The sequence below is a fragment of the Pseudonaja textilis genome, chromosome 13, assembly GCF_049901715.1.
Source record: "Pseudonaja textilis isolate UNSWEBS1 chromosome 13, rPseTex1.2, whole genome shotgun sequence".
NCBI classification, from domain to species: Eukaryota; Metazoa; Chordata; class Lepidosauria; order Squamata; family Elapidae; genus Pseudonaja; species Pseudonaja textilis.
The window spans coordinates 1,656,873-1,681,601 of NC_142002.1; the positions used below are offsets into that span (position 1 = coordinate 1,656,873).

Genomic DNA, 24,729 nt, shown 5'->3' on the forward strand with positions numbered 1-24,729 from the left:
AATACAGCGTTGTAGGAAAACTCTGTCCACAGTCTGGAGTTTGATCATGGCTGGCTCAAGGTTGACTCAGCCTCCCATCTGTCCAGGATCAGAAAAATGAGGACCCGGATTGTCGTGGGCTGACTCTGTAAACCGTTTAGAGTGGGCTATAAAGCACTGTGAAGCGATAGATAAGTCTACTGCCTTTCCATCGCTCCGTCCATGCATGATGCGCAGTGGTTAAAATCAGTGGTGGGATTAAAACATTTTTACTACTGGTTCTGTGGGCATGGCTTGGTGGGTGTGGCTTGGTGGGCGTGGCAGGGGAAGGATACTGCAAAATCCTCCTTCCCTCCACACCCCACTAACCTGCTTTCCAGCTCCGTTCTCCTGGGCAGGGCAACCGAAGAAGACCCAGCCGATCAGCTGGGACTCACTGGGAGGCAGAGAAGCGATGGGGTTGGCAGGGTCAGGCAGAGGTGGCATTGGCCAGTTCTCTGAACTACTTAAACTTTCCGCTACCAGTTCTCTCCAGAACTGGTCAGAACCAGCTGAATACCGCCTCTGGTTAGAATGCAGTATTGCAGGCTGACTGCCCACTGCCAAGAGCTCAACTTGACTGGCTCAAGGTCGACCCTTCTGAGGTAAGTAAAACGAGGACCCAGATTATTGGGGACAAAACGCTGATTCAGTAAACCACTTAGAGAGGGCTGTAAAGTGCTATTGCTCTGGTCCCAGTGACCAACTCAGGTTGGATCCCGCAAAAGGAAGTGTTCACTCCTCTTTTTAAAACTGCATTTTCATTCACAATCCTGATCTTCCCCATTTCATACTCTGGCTTAACTACTGGGACACACAGAGCAGGATCATGCGTGTAATTCGGAACAGGCTGGAGGATCTCAGGAAAGCTGGCTTCCACTTGTGACTCACTCTGCCTCATATACGCACAGAGGCCTCTTTTGTGGAGATCAACATTTTCCCCCAAGTAATTGGGAACCGATGTTTCCACTACACCAGATGAATGCAGACCATTTGGCCAAATGCAGTGGCAGAATAACAGAAGAGTTGGAAGGGACCTTGGAGGTCTTCTAGTCCAACCCCCTGCCTAGGCAGGAAACCCTACACCACTTCAGACAAATGGTTATCCAATCTCTTTTTAAAAACCTCCAATATTGGAGCATTTACAATTTCTGGAGTTCCACTGATTAATTGTCCTCAACTGTGAGGAAATTTCTCCTTAATTCTAGGTTGCTTCTCTCCTTGATTAGTTTCCACCCATGGCTTCTTGTTCTACCTTCAGATGTTTTAGAGAATAAATTGACTCCTTCTTCACTGTGGCAACCTCTTAGATATTGGAACACTGCTACCATGTCACCCCCTTAGTTCTTCTTTTCATCAAACTAGATATACCCAATTCCTGCAACCATTCTGCATGTGTTTTAGCCTTCAGTTCATGCACGACTGGTGAATCTAGACCTAAACAGGATGCTAGTAAATTCTGTATTTCAACCCCCACGTGGCTGCTTTTTTAAACACGCAAAAATGTAGTTTCTTTGAGATTAAAATTGGTAAAAAGCAAGCTGAGTCCTACATTAATTTAGGAGGACATATAAAAAGTTAGAAGTGAAGTCTACGGACACCGAGTTCATTGGCCTTTATACCCAGGACACAAGAGAATGTAAAACATTTAATACTTTTGCTATTTATTCACTCGTTAAAACAATGCTTCATCCTGTGATTCACAATTTACGCAAATTAAGTTCCGGCATGTTGGGAAGAAGTGAATGTCACTCCATGGCCAAATTGTTTTAAACTTCTCAGAGAACACCCGAAATATTGCAAACGGGCTCCATCTGGCCCAGACAAACTCCTGCTGGCTACTCGCAACCTCCTGTCTTCTACTGTAGAAGTCAAAATTTCAGCAACAACACAACCATATATTTTTACCCTACACACAAATGGATTACAATGGAGGAAAGGAAAAATGAAGTTAACAGACTTGGAGTTAACAGATTTTTTTTTTTTTTTTGGTCATAAACATACACACAAGTAGTCCTCACAAGTTACAGCCATTTGTTGAAACGCTATTTGAAGTTATATTGGTGCTGAAAAAAATGTGGTTTACAACTGGTCTTCACTCTTAAGACCAGGTGTCCCCAAACTTGGCCACTTTAAGACTGGTGGACTTCAACTCCCAGAATTCTCCAGCCAGCTATAGCTGGCTGGAGAATTCTGGGAGTTGAAGTCCACCAGTCTTAAAGTGGTCAAGTTTGGAGACTTCTGTTCTAAATCCTCAAGAGGTTGGCAGAACCAGACTTTAAATTTTCCTAGGGTAGGGTAAGAAGTGATTAGCCCCTCCAGTAGAAAAGTGTGGCTAAAATGTTTTAACATGGTTTTAGGTATATATTTATTTATGCAACTAATGTAGTAGCCAGGTTCACTCAAGATACTCCTCAACTTCAAGAGAGTTGGGAAAAGATTTCTCAGAGGCACATCGTCCGATGTCCATTCAGACAAGAGCCAAGAGGTCAGTCCAACCATTTTTCTTCGTAGCAAAGCACTTAATTTCTATTGGACTGGGCTTGCCCCTGTCGACCTGCCTTGGATGACTGACATTCTTGGAGCACAAGTCTTCCATGCATGGGACGCTCCTTCCAAGCTGAGTGGACAATGCAGGTGTGATGTCTCAAAGGTGCTTTTTAAAAAGGCAACTGGACTTAGCCGGTTGGAGAATTCTGAGAGTTGAAGTCCACAAAGTCTTAAAGTTGCCAAGTTTGGTGACCCCTACTTAAGACCGTTGCTGAGCCTTGAGCTCCCAAAGAACCAGCGTGAATTTACAATGGTTTGTAGTGTCCTGAAATCTGGCGTTGTTTACCTGAACGCCACTTTTCCTTGTAGGCAAGACAGGTCAGGATGGGATTGGGGTAGAACTCTTCCTTATTGATTAGGACTGTGCAAAAGGCTTATTATTAGCCTAGCTCCGCCCACTCTAGGTGACTCCTCCCCAGTTTCTGGGAAGTCAGTGGGACAGACTGGATTGCCTCTAATGAAGAAAAACAAGAAATTAACAGGAAACACACACACACACCCCGCATGGTCCCAGGAAGGGACAAAGCCCAGGGTGGATATTGGAAGACTTCTATCCTGTCTCCCCTCGTTTTACTTTTCACTGGATTAGACATACCCAATTCCTGCAACTTGTTCAAGGCTCCAGCCCATTGAATCATCTTTGTTGCTCTTTTCTGCTTTCTTTCCAGAGTCTCAAAATCTTTTTATATTATGCTGACCAAAACTGAATGCAGTATCTTAAATAAGATTAATTTATTAAACACACACACAGAAACACACAGAAACACACACACATATACTGCATATATAAGGTTGTAAAATTGGGTGGGACTGCATTGCTTAACAATCGGAGTTCTGATCCCAACTGTTTATAAATTGAGGACTACATACACCTACATAGAAAAAAAGACTATCAATGTTCATTTGATTATACTGTACATCCTCAGTGCATTGTGTAATAAAAATCAATTTTTTTCCAACCGCTGTTTCTAGGTTAAACAAGATGAAAAGGCAATCACGGTCTCTAAACCAAGAAAAAAAAAAGGAAAAACACCAGGTGTGTGTAGTTAAATCTCTTTCCTCACCATTGATGTTCTTGGTTACACAGAAAACCCACTTCTCACTTCCTCTCAAACCGCCAACTATTCCCCCTGCTCCGTTTCACTGAATCTACTTGCATCTCACAATGAGTTTCACGAAGAGGCAAGTGACCACCAAGCTTCTTGAGTTGACACGCCTGTTATGTAAAAATAGTTCAAATTAAGCACCCAAAGGCAAGGCAAGACACAATGAATGGAAACTAATCGAAGAGAGAAGCAACCTAGAACGGAAGAGAAATTCCATCTCAGAACCATCTTCCATCACTGGAGGTTTTTAAGAAGAGACTGGACAGCCACTTGTCTGGAATAACATAGGGTCTCCTGCTGGAGCAAGCGAGCTTTTCTAGTAACTGTCTTCTAACAAAGTGGCTTCCACCCACTCCATAAAATCATAGGTTGGAAGGAGGCAATTATATGTTGGAGATCTTCTAGTCCAGGAGTCTCCAACCTTGGCCACTTTAAGACTTATGGACTTCAACTCCCAGAATTCCTCAGCCCGAACGCTGGGAATTGAAATCCACAAGTCTTAAAAGTAGCCAAGGTTGGAGATCCCTGTTCTAGTCGACCTCCTGCCCATAGCAAGAATCCTCAGAGCATCCCAGACCTGGCTTGAAAGCCTCAGCTGACAGAGCCACCAGGTCTCCAGGAGGCCGGTTAGTCCAATGCATGAGAGATCCGATGTTCAGAAGATTTCTCATTTCTAAGTCAGATCTCTCTCTCTGCAAAGTTTTCACTTGTGGGTTCTTGTCTCGCCCTTGGGCACTACTGCAAACGAACCCACAGCCTCTGCTGTCCTGTGACATCCCTTCAAGCATTTGCCATCATGTCTCCCCTTTGCCTTATTTTCTTTAAACTAAACATTCCATCGGAGAGACAGATTGCAATAACACAAGCAAGTGGTCAGAGAAGGCCTGAACTCATTGGCAGCCTCACATGGTGTTGTGTCTCGCCGGCAGCCGGTGTGGAAGGCTGAGGTCTCGGAGAGCGTGGACTCAGCCATGCGTGTGATGCGGGGATGGGCCAGGACCATCAGGGAGTGGAAGGCTGCCTTTGAAGATTGTGGAGGCTGGCAGCAATGAGGAAGAGCCCCCCGAGGAGCCTGTGCCCAGTGTGCGCACACACAGGACTGCTCAAAGAGCAGCTGCAGCAGCACGAGCGACTTGGGAGTAAGGCTGCAAGGTAATGCCCCCCCTCCCCCAGAGATAAAAGTCAGCTGAGAAATCGGAGTTCTTTGCAGGAAGCAAAGAAGTTTTACACTCGAGCCTGGTGGAATATCTAAGTTGGTATTTGGAGACTCTTTGTGTTTGAATTATTGCTTAGTGACTTTATCTAGTGTGTTTTAACCTCCAGTCCCCTCATCATCCTGGTTGTTCTTTCTAGAGTCTCAACATCTTTTTTATAGTGTGGTGACCAAAACTGGATGCAGTACTCTAAGTGTGGCCTTACTAAGGCTTTATAGAGTGGAATTAGTACCTCCCTTTATCTTGATTGTATCCCTCTGTTAATGCAGCTTAGGATTGCATTGGCTTTTTTGGCTGCTGTAGATCTTGCACCAAGCAACAGTTGGACTCAGTGACCCTCAAGGTCCCTTCCAACTCAGTTATTATATAGTTCACAAATGGAGCAGTTAAAAATCACATTATTTGTTAAAACAGACAAATTAGATAATCAGAATCCATGGGGGAGGACCACGGGCTTTGAAGGAACCTAACCTGCTGCCTGGGGTATGGTATATGCCAGGTGTCTCCAAACTTGGCAACTTTAAGACTTGTGGACTTCAACTCCCAGACTTGCCCAGCCAGCATGACCAGTTGAGGAATTCTGGGAGTTGAAGTCCACAGGTCGTCAACGGGCCATAGTTATCTACCCTTGGCCTAGAAAGATCGGTTGGGGAATCAGATGACTTATCAGTTGGGCTTTTCCACTTTTCACTCTCCATATATGGTACAAACTGAAGGAGATTTCAAAAGCCTGCCAAATGAAAGCTCACTCGCACTTCTTTCCAACGTCATGTGTTTATTAGTTTCCTCCTGCAGACTCTCCTGTGGCTTTCTGGTTTGAAACGACTCCATCAGCATCCTACACTGAACCGTAATCCAAAGAGTATCCCCCACCTCCGCTGTTAAGGTGAAGAGGAAAACTCGAGGCCACCCGCTCAACTTTGCCACAGAGAAAGAACTGGCTGAGGAACTGAAAAGACCCATCCATGTTTTGCATTGAGAAGATCATTGGTTTGAAAGAGGGGCCAGCAAAAATCCATCCATGTTGAAATTGAACACCTCTCCCTCAGCAGAATGAGGGGGAGAGGGAATAAGACACCACCCACCTCCAGCCTACAATGCAGCCTTTGAAGAAGTTCGAAGAAGATTCTGCCAGGGGTGGATTCTACCAGTTCACACCTATTCGCTAGAACCGGTTGTTAACATTCTAAGCAGTTTGGATAACCGATTGTTAGAAGAAATTACTGGGCTAATCCTGTAAGGAAGGCAGGAAGGAAACATTCTGGTGTTGCGGAATATGGAAAACTGAAATAAAATTTTTGTATATATAAAAAGAAGAGTTCTCAGAGAGAGTGTTAATGATCAGAGGACGGAAAAGAAATACAATCCTTCCATAGCCCCCAGCATCCTATCAGAACTTCTCCTTCCACCCCACTCCCATTCAGTCTCAACTGTCAGGGCCTATCCTTCCATCCCGCCAAGAGAACCGATGAAGCTTCTTGGATGAGAATTTCAATTTCAATTCAGAATAGAGCTCGAAGGGACCTTGGAGATCTTCTACTCCCACCTCCTGCTTGAGCAGGAGACCTTATACCATTCCAGACAAATGGCTGTCCAGTCTCTCCTTAGAAGCCTCCGGTGAAGAAGCACCCACAACTTCTGAAGACAAGCGGTAGCTGTTCCACTGGTTGACTGTTTGCTGACTGACGAACTCTGGAAGTTGAAGTCCACAAGTCTTAAAGTTGCCAAGGTTGGAAACTCATGTTTTAAAGCACCTTTGAGACAATGGGATTCCTGACTTCAACGGACATGTGTGCTGATTGTTCCACCATTCCATCAGACGGGGCTGGCTGGGACGAATGCAATCGTTCATCATCAGCAAACGATGTAGGAACTCTCTGCTCGAAACATTTGGCCAAAATTTCAACGATGATCTAATCAGGGACTTCCATTCCAGACTCTGTAATATTAACCGTCCAGTGTCCATTTATAAACTATTCTTATCTTAAATCCATTAAGTACACATTCAGCCACAGAGCTTATCTTCATTTATTCCCAAGAAGCCAATGTTTAGACGTACAAACGTGTTCCCCATCACCAGGCACTCTAAGCTCCCCTCTCCCCGCCTCTCCTCCAATCTTCCCCAACTATCTGCTAGAACAGAGGTGGGGAACGATAGCAATCGCACTTAGACTTTATGACCTGTGGACATCAACTCCCAGAATTCCTGACCTGGGGGTTAAGGTCTCAGGTTGTAAAGGGGCCATAGTTCACCACCCCTGTGCTCAAAGCTCTCAGCCCCTAATCCAAGCAGAAACTGTGTGCAAAATTATTTCATCCATGTGGATTTTGGCTCATTCACACCCTTTACAAAATTCAGCTATTGCTCAAACGAGTTTTGATGTTTTTTAAAAACGTGCCCAATGCATGCAGTTAGCTATCGGATAGAGAGAAGAGCTCCGGAGCTCTCAAGTGTATAGAAGACATTTTATATTTAGCACCGGTTCTCCCAAGTAAGCAAAAGAACAATTTCGAATCTAATGACTGATGATAGAAGCTTGAATTAGAAAGAGGAAGCATGAATTAAAATGAAACAAAACGTGAAAGGCAGGCGGATCTGCCCGCATGATCTTGGCCTAGACTACTGAGGTCAGGATTCCTAATCTGGGGCATTTTAGACTTGTGGATGTCCCCGCATAAAACGTTGGTCAAGGAAGCTGTGATTGACAAAGGGGCAAATCTGGAGGGTTTTTGATGGGAGGAAACTGGGTGTATCTAGAGTGAACGTTTCCAAGAGATCTGATGTGGGGTCCTTGGTGCAATATGAACTGGCTTGTTTTCTTGCAGACGTCTCATTACCCAAACTAGGTGGTATCATCATCTCTTTGTGAAAATTGTGGTTCCATCGTAGTCTGTGCCAACTTGGCACCCCCAGAAGTATATTTAGAGCGAGGAGGCAGGGAATATTGCAGGTCCCACCCCACAAGGAAGATACACCTGGTGGGACCCAGAACAAGGGCCTTATCTGTGGTGGCCCCCTCTCTCTGGAACCTCATCCCCCCAGAGATTAGACTGGCCCCCACTCCGATTCTCTTCCGGAAGGCGCTGAAGACCTGGTTCTGCCAGCGGGCCTGGGGAACCCAGAGAGGGATGAAGCCCATCAAATAGCTCGTGTGATCTGCTGTCATCAGGGAAGAGGGTGTGAGTTGGGGGGGGTTATTATTATTTTATTTTTCCATATTTTGTTCTATTGTACTTTTAATAATTTATTTTATTCTTTTTGTTATTTTGTTATTTTTGTTTTAAATATGGTTTTACATTCTGTAAGCAGCCTTGAGTTGCCATGGGCGAATAGGCGGCGATATAAATTCAATAGATCAATAAATAAATATTTACCCCAGATATTATGCTTAGAAAAAAATTGATATGTTTGGACTTGGTGGTCTTGACAGCTAAAATAGTATAGTTGTTTTTTTTTAAATGATTGGAGATATAAAGACCATTCTTTCATATCTGGTAACAATGCTGTTATGCTAACGATATTGGAAGATCACCCTGGAAAATAATTCATACTACAATAGACTGACCTTCCCTCTGCCAGGGGAGGGAGGAAGAAGTGAAGGGCTACATCAGATCACTTTCCTTGTGACAATCCCAAATTTATTCTTCCCTTGTTTCACTTAAATGTTTTTTTTTTAATTTCCTGAAGAGTGAGGCACAAAGAAGTTTACTTAATGGAAAGATAATAATTTGTTTAAACCTCAAGATGTGATTATCAAGAACGTTATCAAATCTTTTTATTATCTTAAAAGATAATAAACTCTTTTGAGATCCTGAATCCATAATGACTTTTTTCATTTGACTTTCAATATCTTCAAATAGAGAGCACTAAATGGAGAGTATTAAAAGGACTGCAGAAACAAGAAGAAACTACTAAACTTCAGCATCTTTTAATATGTAAGCTGGAGGCATTTTGTTGAGGTTCGCCGGCAGCCCGTGCAGACGGCAGTGGAATCGGACAGTTGGGAAGAAAGGGGACCAGTCCGGGAGTCTGGAGAGGACTCGGACGAGGGTCCTGCGTCCGATGCAGAGAAGTGGCCAGGACCATCTGGGAGTGGGGTGCTGACTCCGGAGCCTTTGGAGTCTGGCAGCAGCGAGGCAGAGGAACAAGGGGAGCCTGTTCCCAGTGCGCGTATGCGCAGAGCTGCTAGAAGGCGAGAGCAGCTGAGACAAAAGGGGTGACTCGGGAGTAAGGCTTGGAGGTGATTGCCCCTCCCATAAGGGATAAAAGTCAGACCTCAATGATGAAACCTTTGCAGGAAGCAAAGTAGTTCGATCGGTTCCAAGTCATCCTTGAAGTTCTTTGTACTTCAGTTGGGGTTTTTTCTTGTACTTCAGTTGGTTTCTTTTATAGTTAATTTGATACTTCTGTTTTTGGCAGCATTCCACAGAACTGAAAGGTGTGTGCTTATGTTGGAGGACTGTTTAAGATTAGTTCCGGATGGGAATAGAAACAATTCCCAGTGCTGCAATAAAATAGGCTTTGCTTTTAAAGCAAGTTTGTGATTAATTACAATTTATGAAGCCTAGGTCAGAACGCATTTCTGCTGGGCCTTATTTATAAAGTACTGAGCAAAGTACGACTCAACCAGGACAAATTGAAGATTGCATATTAAATGTTTGATCCCTTATTTGGAAGGAAGAATGCTAATTTATGCTTCTATGTCTAGAAGAAAGAACATTATCCACCTTTGTCTTTTAAATGCAGGTGGACTGCTGAATGTAGTCTCCTCACATGGTGTGCCATGCATTTGGGAAGTGGTTGTTTTGCTTCTCCAATGCGGATCTGCACGTGCCTCACTGCCAGGACTATGTATCCTTCCTTTCTCCACCCTTCAGCCAGACCTGAAGAAGCTTCTTGGATGAGAAGTGAAACGTCTTCAAAGGAAAACAATGAAAAGTTCACTTGCCTCTTGGAAAAAAAACACCTTTGGGACAACCACAACCTGGATGACTGAGAATCTCCACAGAAATGACCCATGCTGGAGGTGGAGCTGGATTTCCAGATGTTGTAACTTTGGAACAGGTAGCTTTGGGTGGGTCTCTCGTAATTTCAAACGGCAATCTAAGTCAGGGGTCGCCAACCTTTTGGACCTCAGGGACCACCAAACTCGTAATTTTAAATCCCGCGGACCACTAATGTGAATTTTGACTGACAGTGGCTTGCTGACCTTGGTGGGAAAGTCGGTCCCCTATTCCAGAGCTGCAGTAGTCACAGGACTGGCCCTTTGGTCATCCCAGAGCCGCTCCTCCAGTCCATGGCAGGCCGGTGCACCCGGGTGGAAAAGCAGCTGCTCTGGGATGACCAAAGAGTCCTGTGACCACTGCAGCTCTGGAATAGGGGACCGACTTTCCCACCAACGTCAGCAAGCCACCCCGGGGTGGATTTCCCTCCCCCGCCGTTGGTCTCACCTTCCAGTTCCAGCTCGCGTGGCTCTACTCAAGGTAAGGTTTGCGCTTGGCCAAAGGGTGGGGGCCAGCGGGTGGGCAGGCCATGTGGGTGGCGCAGCCTTGTGTTCCCACGCAGCCTGGATTAATTGCTTGGGGGAAGTGAATGGGGGGGGGACATTTCTCTATGGACCACCAAAATTTTCTCATGGACCACAAGTGGCCCGCAGCCCAGCAGTTGGTGACCACTGGTCTAAGTGACCACTCCTAAGTCGAGGACTATCTGAATGATCACTCTGTCCCCATTTAAAAATGGTTCCATCCTTGTTTCTAGCATGGCGTGTTAACCCTCACTGATTTCATGCTAATATTCAAAGTACTCGGAAAGAGATCGGTCCGGTTGAAAAAGGATGCAGTCAATGGGAGGCCAGCGGGCAACTTTCTCTTGCTCCCCTGACCAAAGCAGAGGAGGCCGCAGTGAGGCCCATCCAACCTCAGTTCCTGCTCTCTAAACAGCCCAACCGTCTTCTTGGGGTTTAAAACAGACAATAACCCCAGGAGGCTTTGTGGGTTCTCTCTATGACTATGCACAAACCACAACACCCACTGAGCTGGGATTACAAAACAGAGAGGGTGTTAGGTTGACAAAGCTCGGAAGAAGACAAATGAATAAACAGCCCAGAAACAGACCTCGCGTCTGCAGCCAAAAGCCAACTCTTGGGTGTCCCCACAGCATGGCTGCTTCGTGGGTGGGTGGGCTGCGGTGGTCTTGGCAATTCACCAAATGCCCAACTTGCAAAGAAGGGAGGTGTCATTTTGTCCATTTCCCAGAAGTGCCCCTCCCCCATCATTGCTTTTTGCTTGAGCTTGGGGTTGGACTGGAAGACCTCCAAGGTCCCTTTATTGTTTTTAATCACTTCAGCTTACTTTTATCTTCTATTTCCCCTGAGTGGGTGCGCATACTTGCAGACCAACTCTCTAGAGCTAACCTTTTTGGGTTCCTGTGCTAAAAATTGTGCAAGGCACAATGCACGCACCCCTCCCATGCCCCCTGCGCATGCATGCACAATCCCCCCTCCCCCTACCTGCACTGCGCCCCCCAGCTGGTTTTCGGCCCATTTGAGGCCTTTTTCGGCCTTCCAGAGGCTCGAGGGAAGCCTCTGCAGCCTTTGCAGGCCGAAAAATGGCCCTATTCGAACGGGCCTATTTTTCGGCCTGCAAAGGCTGCAGAGGCTTCCCTCAAGCCTCTGGAAGGCAAAAAAGGCCTCAAATGGGCCAAAAATCAGCTTGGGAGACATGCGCATGCGCAGTTTTCCTGGGGTCATGTGCCCCACACAAATGGCTCTGCGTGCCACCTGTGGCACGTGTGCCATAGATTCGCCATCATGGCTCTTGGGGCAGGGATTCCACCCTATTTTTTAAAAAAATATGCCACTGGGGATGATGCTGGGAGAAGCGAAATAGTAAATTAGTTCGACTCAGGCGCCTCTTTATATCATGTGGGGGCACAAATTGCATCCTGCAATGCTCGTTCAATGTGCCACTCACCCTGAGCATGACACTTTCTGGTGCCTTTCTCCTCACGAGCCATAAGATGCTCTCCTCACCCTCCCAAAACAAGGAAATTCATGTTGAGCAAGCCACGCAAAGTATGTTAGCTCTTAAAGCCAACAATTAAAACAGGGCCTCCAGATATAATGCTATTAATCACTCGTAGGGTGGGTCTCCTTTAGATTAGGCTAAAACGGAGTTGTATAGTCTGAGATGTAAAGGGTTGTAGGACCCAGCTATTGTCTTAGGAATCTGTGCTAGACTAAACACGGTTTGTTTGCTTGAGCCCAGCTGTTTCTAGGAACGGAGCAACTGTGCTTCCTTCATTTGGTTGAGAGTTGAGGGTGTTATGCAAATTCTGCCACAAAGGGCCCAAAATGGGTTGAATCATGTCTACCTATTTAAACAAGATGGCCTCTGCCCACCCACGTTCTCTGTTGATAGCGATGTTTCAGAGAAAAAGGGCTGGAGGGCATGTTTGGGCATCTACCACAATTGCGCATGGAGCATTGAGAGAGACGTGACACCGGGGTTAGTAAGGAGGCAGGATGTTGCTCATAGGTGAGGCTGCTCCCTTTCTTCTTAAGGGCAGGTGGAGACTTGAGGGAGTTTCCCCCATCTTCCTGGTTTCCTGTCCCAATTCTCCTTGGCCATAAAGCAGAGGTGATATTCAGCCGGTTCTGACCGGTTCTCACGAACCGGTATCGGAAATTTTGAGTAGTTGGGAGAAGCAGCAAATCCCACCTCTGACTGGCCCCGTCCCCATCTATTCTCCGCCTCCCGAGTTCCAGCTGATCAGCTAGGTCTTCTTTGGATGCCCTACACAGGAGAACAGAGCTGGAAAGCAGGTTAGTGGATGGAATGGAATGGAATGGAATGGAATGGAATGGAATGGAATAGAATAGAATAGAATAGAATAGAATAGAATAGAATAGAATAGAATAGAATAGAATAGAATAGAATAGAATAGAATAGAATAGACTTCTTTATTGGCCAAGTGTGATTGGACCCACAAGGAATCTGTCTTGGTGCAAATGCTCTCAGATTGTTGGGGACAAGAGGCCGACTCTGTAAAGCGCTTAGAGTAGGGAAGGCTACGAAGCACTGTGAAGCGGTATACAAGTCTAAGTCAAAGGTCTTCAAACTTGGCAAGGTTAAGACTTGTGGACTTCAACTCCCAAAATTCCTGAGCTAACATGAGGAGGAATTCTGGAAGTTGAAGTCCGCAAGTTTTAAAGCTGTCAAATTTGAAGACCCCTGGAATAGATAGATAGGGAAAGAGAGGTAGAATAGAGAGAGAAAGATAGAATAGATAGATAGAATAGATAGAGAAAGAGGGGTAGAATAGATAGAGATAGAATGGATGGATGGATGGATGGATGGATAGATAGATGATAGATAGATAGATAGATAGATAGATAGATAGATAGATAGATAGATAGATAGATAGATAGATCGATCAAGGGTCTTCCAACTTGGCAAGTTTAAGACTTGTGGACTTCAAATCCCAGAATTCCTGAGCTAACATGACTGGAGGAGGAATTCTGGGAATTGAAGTCCACTAGCCTTAAAGCTGTCAAGTTTGAAGACCCCTGGAATAGATAGAGAAAGAGAGGTAGAATAGATAGAAAGAGAGATAGATATAATAGATAGAGGGAGAAAAAGACAGAATAGATAGATAGAATAGATAGATAAAGAGAGATAGAATAGATAGAGAGAAAGAGAGATAGAATAGAATAGAATAAAATAGAATAGATAGAATAGATCAAGGATCTTCAAACTTGCCAAGTTTAAGACTTGTGGATTTCAATTCCCAGAATTCCTGAGCTAACATGACTGGAGGAGGAATTCTGGGAGTTGAAGTCCACCAGTCTTAAAGCTGTCGAGTTTGAAGACCCCTGGTCTAAGTGCTATTGCTATTACCTGTACTCTCTTTTCCACTTCAGATTTGTTATACAGTAAAACGCTGGCTGGTTAAGAGACCTGGAATTCTCGTAGCCCTACTACAGGTATAGTGTGACCAATCAACCTGACCATCTCCCTGGTGGCCATCCATTTCTACAATTTCTGATCTGGGCAAGCCTGCTGTGAGATCCCACACATGTCCATTCATGCAAACCCAGTCATAACCTAACAGCCCCCTAGTCTTCTCATCCAAATTGCATTTTATTTGCGCGGGGGAGCATTGCTCCAGGACAACTGATACAGTCAGATGAATGAATCTCTTGCCTACGTTTTTAAATAGCTTTGCTTGGTTAATCACCCGCGGAGCGTGGCTTTCAAGTAATTACAACCTATGAATGTCCCGCGTTGCCTAAACTCAAGTAAGAAAGATCTCTGTGAGCTACTCCACATGATTACAGAGTAGAGCAAGCTTGTTCAGGCAAGTGGATCTCCGCTCTGAAGACAAAATATCCCTAACCTAGGAAAAGATTACGTGACGCAACCCTATGCTTGTCTAAAATTTGTTATCTGGAGGGTAGCAAGTTTTGCTGTTCTCAATCGGAAGTCGCCGCCAACTCTCACCACAAGCCAAGGCCGCCACCAGAAGACAATGCAAAAGACAAAACTCATCAGCCCCCAATCCTCGGAACATGAATTGATGGGAAATTAAACAGGGGCCCAACAAGAAACCGTCATCCTTTCAAGAGGAGGGTTAGCTCTTATTTGCTAGTGTCAGACCTGCCCCAGCCTGGGCATTCGGGAAAGAAAGACCCTTGATTCCGTTTGTAATCAACGCATGAGACTTGGATCTGTTCCAGGCGACGGCTCGCGTGCCATAGGTTCACCACCAGGGCCCAAGGCCGTCCCGCTTTGGACATCTTGGAAGGCTCCAAAAAAGTTCAAATGGGGTGTTTGGATAACAGTTCCCTAGTTTGGCATCTCTTTGGTGGGTGTTTGCATTCTGTTCACGGGCTTGCGTCCTTGGATCGTTGACCCACCGTCTCTGGTTGGAACTTCTAGTTCCTGTCATGCCCCCCTCCCTATATCCTCTCATCCCCACTCCCCACACTGTAATGCAGGCTGCTATCAAAGTGAATCAGGGCAGATCAGGCTGCTGGCCTGGAATTCCAATTATATATGGGAGGCAGGGTACAAAAATGCTGTATAGTTCATTATAGGACTTTCCACTTGAGTGAATAGTTTAAAGCAGCATTTCTCGGCAACTTTAAGACATGTGGACTTCAACTCCCAGAATTCCACAGTCCAGCTATGAAGTCCACACGTCTTAAAGTTGCCAAGGTTGATACACATACTGCTAAAGCAATGAGAGTTTCTTCAAAAAAAAAAAAAAAAAATTCAGGCCCAAATACATGACATCCCTTCTTTCTAATTTCATGGGGACTGGAGACTAAAACATATAATACAAAACCTACAATCAAGATCAGGTGAGGCACTAACACCACTCTACAAAGCAAGGGTCTTCAAGCTTGGCAAGTTTAAGACTCGTGGACTTCAACTCCCAGAATTCCTGAGCTAACATGACTGGAGAAGGAATTCTGGGAGTTGAAGTCCACAAGCCTTAAAGCTGTCAAGTTTGAAGACCCCTGCTATAAAGCCTTAGTAAGACCACACCTAGAGTACTGCATCCAGTTTTGGTCACCACACTATAAAAAAGATGTTGAGACTCTAGAAAGAGTGCAGAGAAGAGCAACCAGGATGATGAGGGGACTGGAGGCTAAAACACTCGATGAATGGTTGTATGATGTGGGCTTGGCTAGTCTAGTGAAGAGAAGGACCAGGGGAGACAGGATAGCAGTCTTCCAATACTTGAGGGGCTGCCACAGAGAGGAGGAGGGGGCCAAGCTATTCTCCATCATTGTGATGAGAAGAAGCATTCAGGTAAGACAATGCTCTTTTTCCAAAGCATTTGAAGGCCAGACAAGGAATAATGGATGGAAACTGAACAAGGAGAGATTCAACCTGGAAATAAGGAGGAATTTTCTGACAGTGAGAGCAATCAACCCATGGAACAGAAGTTGCCTTCGGATGTTGTGGGAGCTTCATCACTGGAGGCTTTCAAAAAGAGACTGGACAGCCATCTGACATCAGTCAGGCTAGATGATCTACAAGGCCCCTTCCAACTCTGTTAATCTGTTAATCATTTCATCCAAAGAAAATGTCTGACAGGATCTGAATCCAGATTGCTTCAAACAGAGCCCATCGTTTGAAGGCAACAGTTAAGAGCAGGCCTGACCTAACTTCTTCTTTAGCTTCTACCCTGGCCAGAGAAGTTGGTTTATTCAACTTTCTTCTCCAAATCTTCCCAAAGAGCCGGGAGGGTTTACAATAGCAGGTCAGGAATCCAGAAATAAAATGACAAGAGGCCGACCTCAGAAACATCACCGCACAACCTTTTCATGATTGGATTCCAGGCAAGAGGCCATGGGGGTGGGGGGTGGGGAACTATCGTGCAACAAACCATGTTCTGCCAACATTGTGCTCATTCCACTGGCAGGGGACTGTTTCCACCCCCAAGGGTTCAGATCAGGGCTGAGGGGGTGACTCAAAACCTCTCTGGCTGACTCAGCCCCTATTAAGCGCTTCCCACATTATTGATGACAAGTCCTGAGATATTAGAAAGTGATTCACTTCGCAAATAGTCCCTCCAAGCTGCACACACACACACACACACACAAAAAGGCGCAATTTACACCCAAGAATGGGAGGCTTTAAACAATGACAGGCCTTGTGAGCCAGAAATTTCTCCCGCCTGCAGCCACACCTCACTGCCTTGTATGCGAAGCTCAGGACCTGGGCGTGGGAAGGTGAGTCACCAGGTGCTCACGTCTTTTGGCAAACAACCTTGTTGACAACAAGCACGAAAGGGCTACTGGCACAAATGCTGGCGTGACAGAGAAGCATGAGGGGAGAGAGGAGGGGTCCCCGTTTGAACCTCTCTGCCGCTCCCTCCACTCCAAGGGGTCCCCAACCACCGACACTCTTTGCAACCACGTCAACTTTTGCTGTTAACCACCCTCTCTCTCCTCCGTTTTATTTTTTTTTTCAATTAGAGGCTCCTTCTGGGAAAAAATGGCACCCTCTCAAGTGCTACCCACGCCAACAGCCTGCTGTGCAGCTATAATTACCGCCCCCCCTTGGACCAAATCTCCCTGGGGAGCAACAGTGAGAGGTTATCGGATTTCAAAGGGCTCTAAAGAGCACCCAGAGGAGCCGAAGGAGGCAAGAAACGGGGCTGCCAATCAATCCTTCGGCACAGGTTTTTTTCCCCTGCTGCAGCTTAGGGGAGACTGTGCAGGGGTGGGGCGGATAAGCAACTTCCAAAAACCAAAACAGAACCTATCACTAGGCAGGTAGTCCTCGACTTCTGACCATGACTGAGCCCCAAATGGATATTGGCAAGGGAGACATTTGAGAAGCTGCAGGCGGGGGAGGCATGGCCAAGGTGGGCGTGGCTGGCTCAGCGTCACTCGTGTCGGGGCGAGGGGTCACCTGTAGTGGCCCAGGCAGGGCTGGGGGTGGGTGGGGAATCTGTCCCACCGACCTTTAGTTTGACACCCCTGTTCTAGGGAGCCAGAGAATGCACTTTGTTGTGGCCAGTCTTGCACAGTGTGTTTCATAGTTTGCATATCGGCACCACAATCACAAAACAAGGGGACTCTTTTCCATTCCCCACTGATATGGGTCAGAGGTAATTCTTCCAGTACCACACCTGATTCTGTTCGATTTTGGCCAGACGGAGCGAGGCAGGTCCAAACCTGGTGGTTTGCCAGAGGTTTCACGGATGGTCAGGCCACAAGGAGGCACCCTGGACCCTTCCTCTCCCCAGGTGTTCTCGGGGGGGTTAAACTGGGCAAGTGAATACAGGTAGTCCATGACTCACAACAGCTTGTTTAGTGACTGTTCAAAGTTACGATAGAAGTGAAAAAACTGACATAGGACCATTTTTTCTTTTGGTACTTTTTTTTATTTTTAACAGCAAACATAAGCAAACACAAAAACACAAAGTAAAATCTTCTTTCCATTGTACAGTGTGTCGGTTGGTACATATCTCTTGTGCACAATATCAAGTCCTTTCCTCCTAATTTTATGTTAAAGTTCATAAGGCATAAAACTACTATCTGCATAATATCATATTATTATCAAATCATTGTTAGACTGTAATTACAAATTCACACCATCCTTTTCAAGCAAATCTCAACTTTTATAAAATCTAGTTCATATTGTCATTCGTTACATAATAATCAACTGTAGCCTATCATTACATTGCATTTTAATGATAGTATAATAATGATACAATATGATATAGAATGATTAGAATATAATATGAATGCAAACTTAAAGAGGAAAGGACTATAAGTATTGTGCAAACAACATACGTACCAAACTGACACACTGTACAATTGAAAGAAGGTTTCATTTGTTGTCTTGTTTGTTATAAAAATAAAATATAAAAATAAAAAATAAAGCTGCAACTGCCTGGAGTTCTGGGAAGTACAATCTGAATCTGAAAACACACCTGACAGTGACCAAGGTGGGAAAACTTACAAACCACAACAGCTGAACAGTCATTTCCAGATCAGCCCCAATGCTTGTTCCGGGCCAGCGGATTGACCCCAAAGCAAAAGTTAAAACTATGTGTATGCAGGGTATTTATATGATTTAGTGCTCCTAACTTTAGCACGCTATTATTGCCTGAAAAGCGATTTTCCGGACTCTATTTTGATTCCAGCACACTGTCAAAAGCAGGTTGCTTCAAACCCCAGTTAGAAGCAGCTGAAAATTACTAATCCAGATTTTAAGGGCCATCTTCCAAAAGAGTTTGGCTGGACGGGCCAACTAGAAAACGTGCAACTCAGAATAGCAAAACATACACAGAAAGAAGAGTAAGAACATATACTTTAAAAAACAAAGTGAGGAATTTAAGTAGACAAAAAACAACTTTCTGGAAATGGGATATATTTTGTCCCAAAAATGCATTAACAGTGAGGGGGGAAGGAATTGATTTTTGTATCTTTCTTGGCTTCACGTCATGTTCCACATGTGGCACAGCTGTATTCCTCTGGAGAAGAGTGTATTGCACAAGCCTTTGCTTACTACTAGTCAAGCAGAACTGTTATTATTATCATCGCTCTAACACCATTTTCCCCAATGAAGCACATGGCACAAAGAATATCATAGTACAATAAAGTGAAGCCTAAACCTCTGGTCCCGTTGACTGATCAAGATTGGATTCTGCAAGAGGAAGCATTTAACTGTAAATTAGAAATAAGCCAGTTTGCTGTCAGGTTGAAGGAGCCTGGCTAAAAACTGGGAGATTGTGAGTTCTAGTCCCACCTTAGGCATGAAAGCCAGGTGACTTTGGGCCGATCACCAGGAGACAGAGAGTTCTAGTCCTGCCTTAGACATGAAAGCCAGGTGGGTGACTTTGGGCCGATCACCAGGAGACAGAGAGTTCTAGTCCTGCCCTAGGCATGAAAGCCAGGTGAGTGACTTTGGGCCGATCACCAGGAGACAGAGAGTTCTAGTCCTGCCTTAGGCATGAAAGCCAAGTGAGTGACTTTGGGCCGATCACCAGGAGACAGAGAGTTCTAGTGCTGCCTTAGGCATGAAAGCCAGGTGAGTGACTTTGGGCCGATCACCAGGAGACAGAGAGTTCTAGTGCTGCCCTAGGCATGAAAGCCAGGTGAGTGACTTTGGGCTGATCACCAGGAGACAGAGTTCTAGTCCTGCCCTAGGCATGAAAGCCAGGTGAGTGACTTTGGGCCGATCGCCAGGAGACAGAGACAAGGCAGGATGGGTGACTTTGGGTCAGTCCTCAATCCACCTCACAAGATTGTTGTTGTGGAGAAAAGTAGAGGTAGAAGGAATATTAGGTATTTTTGCCCCTTTGAGTTCCTTACAAAGTAATAAAGGCGGGATAAATAAATAAATAAATGAGCAGACTTATGCCGAATGCTTTTCTTTCCCCTAAAAGACATGCACCCATGGCAGCTCTTCGTTAGAAACCACAGTGACACCACATGCACGACATCATCACGGAAACGACATCAACCAGGACAGCGGAGCTCATTCAGCTCCGTGAACGCTCTTGCGTGGAGTTCTGTCTCTGGAACGCAGCCACGTGCTTCTCAGCTCCGGCACCTGCAGTTCAGCTGCCAGAATTCCCAGCCATGGCTGTGCTCGCTGGGGAATTCTGGGAGATTGTCCCAGCCAGACAGGTGAAGGCTGCCATTCGTGCACGGGAGACACGAGGGCTGCTGCTTTCCCGAGCAAGCCCAACGTGGATCTGTGGTTAGTATGACAAGGTGGCAGCTGGCCTCCTCAAGACTGCCCCTGCCGATGTGGTAATGCGGCCAGGGCTACTTGTCGCACACGAACATCAATCCAAACCCAAGTGGGAGCCAGAGAATGGCCTGGCAGAGGGACAATTTCAACGCCAGCAGTGCCTTGGCTATGCACTACAAGGTGACCCAACGTTCCTGAACAACCGTCATGCACACACACAGGGCTCAGCACAATGGGATGCCCCAGGGCAAGAGAAGGAAGGCGGTTTCATTCGCGCATGCTGGTTATGGAAATAGCCTTAAGCAGGCAACAAGAAGTAAAAAAATTGGTCTAGTCATTAAGGCACCAAGCTAGAAAGCAGGAAATCATGAGTCCCACTGTAGTCATGAAAGCCAAATAGGTGACTTTGGGCGAATCACCAGGAGGTAGGGAGTTCTAGTCCTGCTGTCAGCACTGAGATTCAGCGGCCAAAAATGAAGAGGGGGGTGGAGGAGTTGGAAAGTTCAAGGTTATTCCGTATGTTGCATTAAGAAATTCCAGCTGCAGTTAATTGGTTCCCGTGATTAATGAAGTGTCGAAGTGGGAGGAGAGACGGTGGATTTTGTGTAACGCGCAAAAATGACTTTCACTTTTGGAAATTGCCATAGAAGTACCAGAGCTGTTCTTAATAAATCACTTGGAGATTATATTGTCTCGGAATGACTGATTATCGTGGATAATTTCTGGATGCCTAACACCTGCCTTAGCCATGAAAGCCAGCTGGGTGACTTTGCGTGAATCACCAGGGCATGGGGAGTTCTAGTTCTGCCTTGGTCATGAAAGCCAGCTGGGTGACTTTGAGCTAGTCGCTCTCTCTCAGCCCAACTCACCTCACAGGGTTGTTGTCATTGTGGGAAAATAGGAAGGGGGAGAATGTGTTGGATATCTTCACCACTTTGATTTATTTGTGAAAATAATAGAGGCAGGATACAAATAAATAAATGAATAATAAAAAAAACATTGGAGAAACTTTATTCCAGATTAAATGGGCCCCACTCCTCTTTGGTTCAACTATCTTGAAACGCAATCTAAATATACAGCAATCTGTGTTTGTCAACCATGGTAGCTTGAAGTTGTGTGGACTTCCACTCCTAGAATTCCCTATTAAACATAGCTGGCTGGGGAATTCTGGGACTTGAAGTCCACCCAGCAATCAAGTTTGAGAAACATTTTTCTACTGGTCTACATCAAAGAACACAAGAGCCAGGAGACAGACCAGCTGAGGTTTCCCACAAAAAATCTGTGGTGTGTCAAGGCCTGACAAAGTAGCGCATATCTGGCCGTAAAAAGGTTGATTTAAACTAGCATTCAAAGTCAGCTGACCTACCGCCATCTAAAAATGGCTAAAAGTTGCTCCTGGAAAAAAAACCAGAATCCTTCAGAATTCTGAAGGCAACTTGATTTCCGAGTCAAACTCAAATGAGCAATCCAATTCGTATCCTAAATTCCTTCCACACACAACACACTAGAGCAAAGGTCTTCAAACTTGGCAAGTTTAAGACTTATGGATTAATTCCCAGAATTCCTGAGCTAACATGACTGGAGGAGGAATTCTGGGAGTTGAAGTCCACAAGTCTTAAAGCTGTCAAGTTTGACAAGCCCTGCACTAGAGTCTATTATTTAAAATGGCCCACTTAAGATCATCGTATCACAGTTTACAAATCCAAGCTACAAAAGATGAAGATACTCATCGACCATAAATTCTCACTTTGATTCACAGCACAATGAATTAAACGCTCAATAAGCTAGGATTTAAATCATTCCATTTCTAAGATTTCCTAATTAAATATGACTCAAAACCTAAAGCAAATTATCTTAGCATGGAAGAATAAACAAACTGGATCGGCATATTGACAAACAATATATGTGTAACTTATTTTAATAATTTCCAAGCAACACCTAGTTTGGGCCAGGCCAAATATCACCAGAATTCAATAATCTGGCATCATGGCCTGAAATTCATGGTGGACAAATCATGACTGGAAACTTGGTGGAAGATTTAGCTGGACCTTTGGCATGAGACACCAATGAGATCTATCTGGTGGTCCAGTAAATTACCATTGATGAGGGTAAGCCAAAATTCAAGGTACAGGGAATGGTGGATCCCTTAACTGGATCCCTTGCAGGGGGTGCTACTTTAGAGATGCCCCACAAGTATATATTTTTTCCCTTCAAGAGGCAAACTGGACTTTCTGAGAATCTCCACGAACACTTTATAAATGGGAATCCAGCATAGAGATCAATCATGACGCCATTAACCTGGGGTTTCTAAAAGTCAACTTATCCGTGGGCTAAAAGTTGCTCCTGGAACCAGAGACTTGAATCTAGAATAACTAGATTGGAAGGGACCTTAGAGGTCATCTAATCCAACTCCCTGCACAAGCAAGAGAATCTATACCATCTCAGACAAGTGGCTGTCCAGTCTCTCCTTGAAACCCCACCAGTGATGGGGCACCCATAACTTCTGAAGGGAAAGCATCCCACCGGTTGATTGTTCTCACTGTTAGGAAATTCCTGCTTAAGGTTGCTTCTCCTCCTCCGTTAGTTTCCATCTCTCAAAATAAGCAAAATAATCCGAAACCCTCAAAATAAAGACGATCTCTGAGACAATGAACTCAATATGGAAATCCAGCACAGAGATCACAATTGTTTCTGACAATATCAATCTGCAGTTTCTGATAGTCAACTCACCCCTTGACTATCGGCCCATCAATTGCAGGCCCTTTTCCACCCATCTTTTTACTTCAGGTGGCTTTATATGAAGAAAAACACAAAATGCACAATGCTGGGTTCGGATGTCGTCATTGTTAAGAATGAGCAGTGAAATCAACAAAAGTTGTGGTCAACAGGAGTCCTGCTGATTTTAGCAGAGTTGTACCAGATGTTGATTTTTTTAACACCCACGTTCTAGAATCTGAACAGAAGATCTCAAGACAATTTTCCCCATCGTTGTATAAAAGAAGGCACCAGTTTTCCCAAACTTACACAAACCAAACTTAGCCTCTGGTTTCACAATTGTTCTATACATCCTCTGCAGAACAAAAAAATCTTTGTGCTTCTTTTCTTTTCTAACCCCCTTTTCAGGGTTATCTTAAACAAAACACTTATAAATGGGGATGTGTCTACACAGCGCCTTTCCCTGGAAAAGGAATGGTTACTATGCTATGATTTCAAGGCTCATCTCTGCTGTGAATTGACGTGATGGGCGCACTGGGAAAGTCCTGCACCCTTCCCTGAATGTGGGGGTGGATGCGGTAAACCTCAAAGTCGCATATGCAAAACACTTCTGTAGCATTTCAGCACAAGGGAAGGAAAACCCACAAGTTTCTTCTCTCAACTTGCTTGGAAGCCATGTAGCAAGTGGATAAAAACACTTCGATCGAGCCTCAGGAAAGGACTGCTAAGGAATGTCATCATATGACATTAATTTCAGAGGAAGCACCATCTTCGCCTCCAGAATCACATTCCCAGCTTAATAAGTTTTTAAAAAGAACCATAGATCATCCTTAAATGCCTAGGAAAACCCCCTGCTACTGAGGGACAGAAGAAGACCATTAGAAAGGGAGGAGAATAGAAGAGAAAATGGGAATAAGTCATGCAAGGAGGAGATTTTTTTCATCCTCGGGGACTACACAACTGTCGCTGTCCTCAGAAGACCTTTGCAAGCCCGTGTTCCAACCTTGTGAAAAGCATCAACTGGTGATAAATTATTCTACAATCAAGATGAACGTGCTTGCCAGAAGATCTAAACGCTGTTCCTGTAATAAGGTTTGCGTTGTCTCATCCTTTAAATATGTAGGGGAGGCATTTCATGCCCAAGGCAGTTGAAGGGCACAGAGCTGCCAAGCTGCCTTAAAGTGTGCCAAAAAGCTCAAGGCCACTTTGTGAGAGAGCAGCAACTTGCCTTCCACAGCAGTGCTCAAGTTATCTCTGGTCCAGCTCACTTACCGAGCAAAGATTACAGATTAACAGAGTTGGGAGGGATCTTGTAGGTCATCTAGTCCAACCCCCCACCCAAGCAGGAGTCCCTACACCGTTTCTGATCAACGGCAGTCTCTTCTTGAAAGCTTCCAGTGACGAAGCTGCCACAATTTCTGAAGGCAATGTCTGTTCCATAGCTTGATTGTTCTCTCAGAGCAACTCTTCTCTGGGGCAGCCCCTCAAATATTGGAAGATGGCTCTCCTGTCTCCCCTGGTCCTTCTCTTCACTAGACTAGCCAGGTCCGGTTCCTGCAACCGTTTATCGTATGTTTGAGCCTCCAGTCCCCTCATCATCCTGGTTGCTCTTCTCTGCGTTCTTTCCAGAGTCTTTTTATAGTGTGGTGACCAAAACTGGACGCAGTATTTTAGGAGTGGTCTTACTAAGGCAAGGGTCTTCAAACTTGGCAATTCCTGAGTTAACATGGCTGGAGAATTTCTAAGCTAACACGACTGGAGGAGGATTCTGGGAGTTGAAGTCCACAAGTCTTAAAGCTGTTAAGTTTGAAGACCCCTGTACTAAGGCTTTATAGAGTGGTATTATTATATCTTCTGTTAACGCAATTTAGGATTGCATTGGCTTTTTTTGGCTTTGG

The 24,729-nt window shown here is 45.1% G+C and overlaps 1 protein-coding gene and 1 long non-coding RNA gene across 3 annotated transcripts in view; one reads left to right on the forward strand and one right to left on the reverse strand.

Annotated features, from left to right (window-relative positions):
- Nucleotides 1–24,729, forward strand: part of LOC148124709 (uncharacterized) — a 529,533-nt gene that overhangs the window by 271,243 nt on the left and 233,561 nt on the right. Inside the window, exon 1 of one of the 2 annotated variants that reach the window (XR_015745150.1) lies at nt 6,579–6,617. The exons of the other annotated variant lie outside the window; for it this stretch is intronic. This is a non-coding gene — a long non-coding RNA (uncharacterized LOC148124709). Of the gene's footprint in view, nt 1–6,578; nt 6,618–24,729 lie in introns of those variants that run through there. 2 annotated transcript variants of the gene reach the window in all.
- Nucleotides 1–24,729, reverse strand: part of SMAD3 (SMAD family member 3) — a 60,895-nt gene that overhangs the window by 20,271 nt on the left and 15,895 nt on the right. The window lies entirely within an intron of this gene.